Raw genomic sequence first — 9,395 nt, forward strand, 5'->3', positions numbered from 1 at the left:
CGGGTGTTGTGAGTGTTTATTGAGCGAAAACACCTAAAGCTCCACGAAGCTCCGGCAGGGGATGGTGGCGAACCCTGCTGTACTCTTTCACCACAACTTTCTCTTACTCTTACTTCCTGTTTCTGTTGTGCCTGTAATTGAAAGGGTCAGCCTTGTCACACTGTGTCACGATGAATATCCCCGAGAACTACGTTAAGGGTACACGTGTCTGTGGAGTGCTCAGCCACTTGCACGTTAATTTCACGAGCAGGCGGTTCCGTTGATCGGATCAACTAGAACCCTAGACGTCGTAAGCGACGGATTGCCAACAACAACAATTCAACGGTGAATGAATGATCGGTGAGAGCTGAGCTACGACTCGTTGAATGAACAGAAGTCGCCGAAGTGTCATTCAGAAAAAAGAAAAAAAATTGCAGATAAGATACAATTTTCAAACCGTCACATTTGCCAAGTTTCAAGGAGCTGCGAAGATCACTATAAAGTTCTTGACTTCTTTGGTGTCCCTACCCAAGTGTCACCGAGGCATGACCATTTGATGGTCTCTCACTCTCATGACTACTTCCAATGCAGAGAATAATTTTTTACTAAGTTTTTAGATTTTCATGTAAAGATAATTTTTTATCATTTAAATAATGCTAGTTGAAGGCAATATTTCTTGACAATAAAATAAACAAAATATCACTTAACAGAACAATTCTTGCACTGTCCTACGCATATATCCGAAGGATCCTCACTTGCGGAAATAAATTAGTGTCATAAAAATAAAAGAGACAAATGAATAACTAGATTCATAATACATATTCTTTTTTTCTTTTTAAATTCTTTCAGACATTTGACTGCTGCCATGCTGGAGCTCCTCCTCTAATTGAGCAAATCGACCCCAAGACTGATTCTTTGAATGCCTAGTACTTATTCTATCGGTCTCTATCGCCGAACCGCTAAGTTACGGGGACATAAGCACACAAACATCGCTTGTTAAGTGATGGTGGGGGACAACACAGTCACTAAAGCATACACACACACGCAAACACACACACACACACACACACACACACACACACACACACACACATGCAAACATACATAGACACACACAACGGGCTTCTTTTTAGTTTCTGTCTACGAAATCCACTCACAAGGCTTTAATCGGCCCGAGACTATAGTAGAAAACACCTGTCTAAGATGCCACGTAGTGGAACTGTACCCGGAACCATGTGGTTGGGAAGCAAGCTTCTTATCACACAGTCACATCTGCGCCTATTTTCAATAATTTTTTAATTCCTAATGTACCTATGTGGTATAGAGTGAAATGTCTTATAAATCATTTTGCATGTCAGATTGTATATTATATGCAACATGATTTTCTGATTTACAGTGTCTATAATGTTTTCCTACGTGTCACATATATTGGAGCATTTCGAAGGCAACATTGAACTTCATAACATTATAATATATCTTTCACGTTAATTTGATTCCGAACTCAACAACCTTAGCTATGTAATGAAATCAAAACAGACTCGTAATTGAATAAAATTCGAGGCTTATGTCTTAAACAATTACCATGATTAAGGGATAAAATCGAACACATTGTTTGTCGAAATCTTGAATATGATAAATCCAAGAAATTAAATTCTATAAATTTATAACAGAATAAAAAGGACATTTATAAAGTATGAATTGCCACAGGTTTTGGTATTTTATGCTAATTGCAATACGATTTATAGCAAAATAAGAATTTTAAATGAAGGCGATTGGTCAATTTGATGTAGACGCCTTTGATGAGAATCCAATAAGATTCGAAAATCGATTAACGTTGTACATCATTTTTCAATCCTCCGACTAATAGCTAAACCAGCCATGTTTATATATCTAGTATATAGGTCAGACACACACACACGCATACATATATACATACATACATACATACATACATACATACATGCATACATACAAACATACAAACATACATACATATATACAAACATACATACATACATACATACATACACACATACATGCATACATACGTACATACATACATACATACATACATACATATGTCTATGGACAACTGCTTCGAAACCTCCAGCTTCTATATCCGACTATAAATTCATATTCATACCAATAATAATTGGAGCACTAGGATTTGTTAGTAAATGCTTAAAGGAGAATCTGGATAAACTGGGATTTTCTGAAAGAGAAGTCGGCCGGTTAATTCGTACATTAAAAGGGCAATCTGTGAGTGGAACAGTAAAAATATGCAAGACTTTTCTCAAGTTCCAAATGTGAATTTGTCTGTGTTAACTACATCCCAAAGATGGAGCCTTGTATCTTTGTTGGAAACCGGCTCCCTTTTCAGTGGAAGATTTATAATTAAAAAAAAATAATAAAAGAGACATACACACGTATTCATGCAGTCATACATTTGTGCATTTATGTGCGGATGCACTTGTGCTAGAAACCATAGTTTTGAGAGAAATAAAGGAATGAAAACTTTCTTTCCAGACATTTGATATGCGGAAAGGCGATTATCCTGACGGACTATTCCACGGTTTTTTGACAGCACTTCAGCGAAAACATACCTTGTTTTCGTTCGTAATGAAGATCATAAATTATTAATAAGCATGTATGTATGTATGTATGTATGTATGTATGTATGTATGTATGAGTGGAGGCGCAATGGCCCAGTAGTTAGGGCAGCGGACTCGCGGTCATAGGATCGCTGTTTCGATTCCCAGACCGGGCGTTGTGAGTGTTTATTGAGCGAAAACACCTAAAGCTCCACGAGGCTCCGGCAGGAGATGGTGGCAAACCCTGCTGTACTCTTTCACCAAAACTTTCTCTCGCTCTTTCTTCCTGTTTCTGTTGTGCCTGTAATTCAAAGGGTCAGCCTTGTCACACTGTGTCACGCTGAATATGCCCGAGAACTAAGTTAAGAGTACACGTGTCTGTGGATTGCTCAGCCAGTTACACTTTAATTTCACGAGCAGTCTGTTCCGTTGATCGGATCAACTCGAACCCTCGACGTGGTAAGCGACGGAGTTCCAACACACATGTATGTATGTATGTATGTATGTATGCACACACATATACATATAGGTAGTTCGTGGTTATTTAGTTGGTAACTTCTCAGCATGTACCTGGCAAACGGTTTCCATTATAGGCATATTAATAATTTAATGCCCCAACTTAATCATCCTGTCAAAAGATTAAGGACGATCGTTTAAAGATATCAGATACTCTGCAAATCTTATTTCATAGTAATAGTAGTTACAACTGTCAAGCCCCCAAGAAATATAATGAAAGAAAATCAGTGGACAATAACAGTCCCATTGCATGCAACGATTCTTCAGTAGCATGGTAATTTACATGCTGAACGAATTATGAATAAATTATCATGCTGTTTAAACATATGTAGCGTGTATTGCATTCATCTTTTATTACACACACAAAGACACACACACATTCACTCATATGTATATATATATATATATATATATATATATATATATATATATATTGTTTTAAAGATGAAAAAAAATTGAAATTGTGGAGTTACTAATTGTTTATTCTTAACAGCAAATTGGTCATCTTTACTTGCAGTTGTTTCTATTTATACTCAATAAACATTAAATTTCCATTTATGCGACACGAGCATAATATCATTAGAGGATAGAAAAAAACAAAAAAGAAATAGATGTACACTTGGATGCTCTATGTGTGTTTGGGAATTCAATTTTAGCAAACTGAATGTTATGGTTTATGATTTGTATTGTTGTATGCTCTGGCGAGGGGTTTACAGGCTGATGAGATATAAATAAATAGAATAGAGATGATAGACGAAAGTTAAATACAAATAAGGTAAATTTATAGTTGCTAAAACAATGAAATATTCATGTATAAATAAAGAATGAAATATTCATTTATGCACATATTGAACGATAAATTATTCATTAAGTACATACATTGTTGATTATTAAAATATCTACATACATTATTTACATTATTTACATTTCACGGATATTTGTTCTCATCTTGTTTGTTGTTAACACGACGTTTCGGCTGATATACCCTCCAGCCTTCATCAGGTGTCTTGGGGAAATTTCGAACTTGGGTGACATTGCTGTTTTTGTGATCACGTGTATGCTGTAGTCTGCAGTTTTGTCATACACAGGAAGTTGGAACAAAAAGACAACGGGAAATTTTGTATTAAATTTGGGAAGCCTGCCACAGAGATATTGAGCATGGTTCGGCAATGATACGGCGACAAGGTAATGAGTTGTACCCAATGTTTCAAGTGTCGCAGGCGCTTCAAAAGAGGAAGAACATCCCTGGAAAATGAGGAGCGATCTGGAAGACTTGCCACGAGTGTCACTCCCGGAAATGTGGAGAAAATTAATCAAACTGTGTATGAGAATGGTTAGAGGACAATCAACGACATTACTGATGTTGTTGTTCTGTCGTATGGGTCCGTGCAGGTAATCCTAACGTCTGAACTGAACAAGCAGCGTGTAGCTGCCAAGCTTGTCTCCCGCCTGCTGACCACTAAGCCGAAAGAACACCGCATCGATGTCTCTTAAGATGTCCGCCAGCGTGTCACTTATGACCCATCCTTTATGTTGATGATCATTACCGGTGACGAGAGTTGAGTTCTGAGACGGAGAAAGCACGACTGAAGAAAGCACGACAGAACCTTAGATTAATTAATAGTCTGCTCATTGTTTTCTTCGACATCTGCTATATTGTGCATCGAGAATTCGTCCTCCAGAGCCAGACCGTCAATCGAAAGTTCTGCTGGGACGTTTTGAAGCTTTTGAGAGATATCATAGATATCAAAACCTCTAAAATCCTGACAACAACTAGGAACTTCCATAGAAACAGTGATGTTGACAGGCTCTACCTTAGAAGAAATGAAGTTGGTATAGACCTGAGATCAGTGCAGATGGCCTTCAAATGCCGAATGGTATCACTCAGGCAGTACCTGCTGAACAACAGCAGCAAAAAGTCCTGAAAATTGAAGTGAACAACATTGTACGAGTTGGCAGTGAACTCCTCAAGAAACACTCTCTTCCTGGGCTCTCTTACCTCAGAGAAGACCTGGATGGAAAGCACTCAGCATACAAAACAAAAAAGGCTATGAATAGGTATGTTGCCCGGAAGCTTGAAGAAGACAGTAGAATTGACACTGGACACGTGACCATTTCATCATATCACACTTTGAAGGCTATGCGCTTGCAACCTTGGAACAGGAGATTGCCACAAAGCACCTGGTGAACAATAAAGACAGTGATGCTCTTGTAATCCCAAAGTGAAACCGCATGTGTAGTATATGTCATGTTTCTGTGGAAGACATTACGTATGTGATTAGCAGCTGTCCTAAAACATCGTCATGGTGCTACCTCCCTCTGTGGCACGATGTCCTGAAATAAACTTCGAAAATCTATCTGTTGTGGAATACATTCATAAACACCAACTCAAGCAATACTGGTGGAATATTGCCATCAAAGCTTCTGTTAAATGTGAGTATAACACGTCGGATATTACCGTTTGGGAAAGAGGGCCAAGGTATGTACCATCCTAGAGGATAGCTTCCCTGCAGAAGTAAACATCTCTTTGAAAATCAAAGAAAAAGAAGATATCTATGGACAACTGTTTCGAAACCTCCAGATTATGAATTCATAATCTTACAAATAATAATTGGAGCACTAGGTTTTGTTCGTAAATGCTTAAAGGAGAATCTTGGTAAACTGGAATTTTCTGAAAGACAAATTGACCGTCTGATTCGTACATTACAAGTGCAATCTGTGAGTGGAACAATAAAAATATGCAAGACTTTTCTCAAGTTTCGAATGTGAATTTGTCTATGTTAACTACATCTCAAAGATGGAGCTTTGTATCTTTGTTAGAAACCGGCTCTCTCCTCACTAGAAGACTCCTAATAATTAAAATATAGAAGAGACATATATACATATACACACGCACGCATACATGCATACATACATAACAAATAGCTACATACTAGGGTCTGAAACTGCAAGAGATAATAATGTAATCCATAATTTTTTGTGGTTGACCTTAAGATTTATACTAAAAATGTCGAGAGTCCCAGATGAACCTTCCCAGCAGCAGGAGGTGCAAATGAAGATAGTGACATCAAACTCCCTTATTCACTAAATGCCACATATCAGAGGAGGCTCTCAATAATAACAGTGTATCATGACGGCGGTGCCTCAGCATGGCCGCAGCTTTGAGCTGAAACTGATGCCAAAAACAACTGCAATTTATAGCATCTTCTCTCTGACATAGGAATGGAATTTAACCAGAAGAAGTGTTCTTGTTTAATTGTTGAACGGAGAAAATCAGTCTCCCAGACTCAAAGCCTGTGCATTAATGGTCCCACAACCTGCCCTGCCTCACACAAAGAATGCTCCAAGTAACTTGGAATTGATGAAGATAATGTGAATAAAGACAGAGTGACCTAAGAATATTACACCAGGATTAGAAAAATATGGCAGTCCGTACTCTTCTCTTACAAGACAATATCCAACAATGAATTTACAGTACCAGTGCTGATTCCAACATTTGGGATACTTGATTGTTCAGGAAAAAAAGTTCACTCCATAGACATTAAAACCTGCATGATTCTAACGCCAACTGGTAATGTCCACGAAAATAATGATATCGACAGGCTCTACCTAAGAAGAAATAAAGGAGGTAGGGACTTGAGATTAGCGCAGACAGCCTTCGAATGTCGCATAGTGTCTTTCAGATAACAATTGCTAAACAACAAAAGCAAAAATGAATACATAAACTTAGTGCTGAAAATGAAGGAAACAAGACTCTACGCACTGAAAATGAGTTCCACAGGAAGTTTTTTTTTTGGGGGGGAGGGGCTGACGATGTCCCATATAACCCCAAATTAACCGGACGAATTTACTTTCAGACCTGGAAGGGAAACGCTCAGCATACAAAAAAAAGGAAAAAAAATAATCATGCATGGGTATGTTACCTGTAGACATGAAGAAGATCGTAACACTGACATGAAGCGAAGCCTCTCGTGAACTCGTGACCGCTACATCACATCACACTTCGAAGGCTATGTATTTTCAATCTAAGAACAGCAGATTTCTACTAAATATCTAATCAACAGAAGAGAAAGTGAAGCACTTGGAGTTCCAAGACGCAACCGTAAATATAAACTATGTCATATTGCTGTGGAAGACATGACACATGTGAGTAGCAGTTGCCCCAAATTGTCATGAAAGTTCTATGTCCCCATGCGACATGACATTATCGCAAAAAACAATATACAATGCCATTCGGAAAAAGAAAACTGTCCTGGACTAGATATAGAGAATCTCGCTGTTATTGAATACGTATACAAATAACAGCGCAAGGAATACTGGTGGAAAATTCCCATCTGTCAAGTGTAAGCGTAACATGCCGGATATTGCTGTTAGGGAGAGCATGTACCGTCACAGAGGTCAGCTGTCCTGCTGACGTGTCTATCTCTTTCAAGATCAAAGAAAAAGAGGATTATAATGGACAACTGCTTCGAAACCCCCAGTTTCTGTAGCCGGATTGCAAATTTATATTTATACCACTAATAACTGGAGCCAAGTGCCCCATTTTGTAAGTAAATGCCTAACTGCCAGATAGATAAGCTTGGATTTTCAGAAAAAAGAAATCAGCCAGCTGATTCGCACATTACAAATACAATCTGTCAGCGGACATTGTTTTCGTTATCTACATCCCAAAGATGGAACATTGTATATTCGTTAGAAATCAGCTCCTTCTTCAGAGGAAGAATTTAAATGATTAAATATAGAAGAGACATACATACATACATACATACATACATACATACATACATACATACGTACATACAAATATACATACAAATATACGTGCATACATACATACATATATACATACACAAATACGCGTACACCCACATGCATTCACAAGGACACACGTATGTATATATAAATGGATATATAGAAGGATGTGTATTTTCATTATTACCACTTCCGGAAGACCTAGTTGGAAATATGCTTTTCTCTACACGATGAGTATTCTTGCAAGAAAAATTACTCACTTCCATCAGTCTTCTTTGACAAAATACATGGTTCACTAGCGTAACAGGCCCTGAAATACCAGTGTTTCAACACGAATCTGCTTTTTCAGTCAGATATGTCCCCTAGAATTTTAAGAGTAAGCAAGAATGAAAATTCTCATTTATAGAATTCAACAAACAACGAATTTGTCGATGCGTACTAAGACCCAACAAACTAGAATCATATTGTTATGAGTACGAAAACAAAATCGCAAGAATGAAAACATTAATCAATATATTCATTTGTAGCATGCTACGACAGAGTTATGCGTAAATGTAGTTCTCACTGTTGGATTACTTCCTTGGAGAATGGTTTGACAATGAATACAATAGAATCCAGTTTTCTGCATGATCGGTTTCATGAGAATATATTCGCACGAAATACATCATACCAAATTATTGATGTGTAACAAAAATTCATTTTTCCCTTATTTAGTATGTAGAACTCATTCTTCCAGTTCGTCACAAAGAGATGTTATATTTATCTATCTATCTTTCTATCTATCTATCTATCTATCTATCTATCTATCTATCTATCTATCTATCTATCTATCTATCTATCTATCAATCAATCTATCTATTTATCTATATACACATATACATACACACAAGCACACACACAGATATATATGCATGTGTGTTTATATATTTGTATATGTACGTATGTATGAATGCATATACTCGTAATGGCTCTTAATATATGGATAAAAAATGTCACGCGTATAATTTTGGAATTTACGTACAATGAAGGAAATATAATGATTCTAATGGTTGAAAGATAAAAAACAGATTGTCAAAATTTCAATATTGACACCATCTATATTCTGACAGGATATAGTGTCGAATGTACAGTGGACAAATTTGAAGTAATGGTTGAGTATGATTTTAGAAACATTATTTGTACAAGCGAAACTCCTCACTTCAAGCAACAGGAACTTTCCTGAGTCCTCTAGTTAAATATTATTTACATATAGACCTGGAAATGCGTTGGTTTTAAGAAAATAAATATTTGCCTACATGTGCTAATTCTGCCTATATTTCATTACGTTCATGTAGCAATATTGTGTTAGAACAAGGTTTTAAATTATTTGCCCCTGTCATAAGTATAGACTTTCGAAATAATGTGGTCATGATTCAGGTAAAACTTCTGTAAATATGTTAAAAAGAACAACAGTTAATAGTAGGTATGATATGAAAATTTATTAACTATTGCATTATTTAAATATATTTTTATGTAACAATTTGAAATATGGTAGTGTATATATATATATATATATAT

Source organism: Octopus bimaculoides, chromosome 1 (genome assembly GCF_001194135.2).
Source record: "Octopus bimaculoides isolate UCB-OBI-ISO-001 chromosome 1, ASM119413v2, whole genome shotgun sequence".
Classification (NCBI taxonomy): Eukaryota; Metazoa; Mollusca; class Cephalopoda; order Octopoda; family Octopodidae; genus Octopus; species Octopus bimaculoides.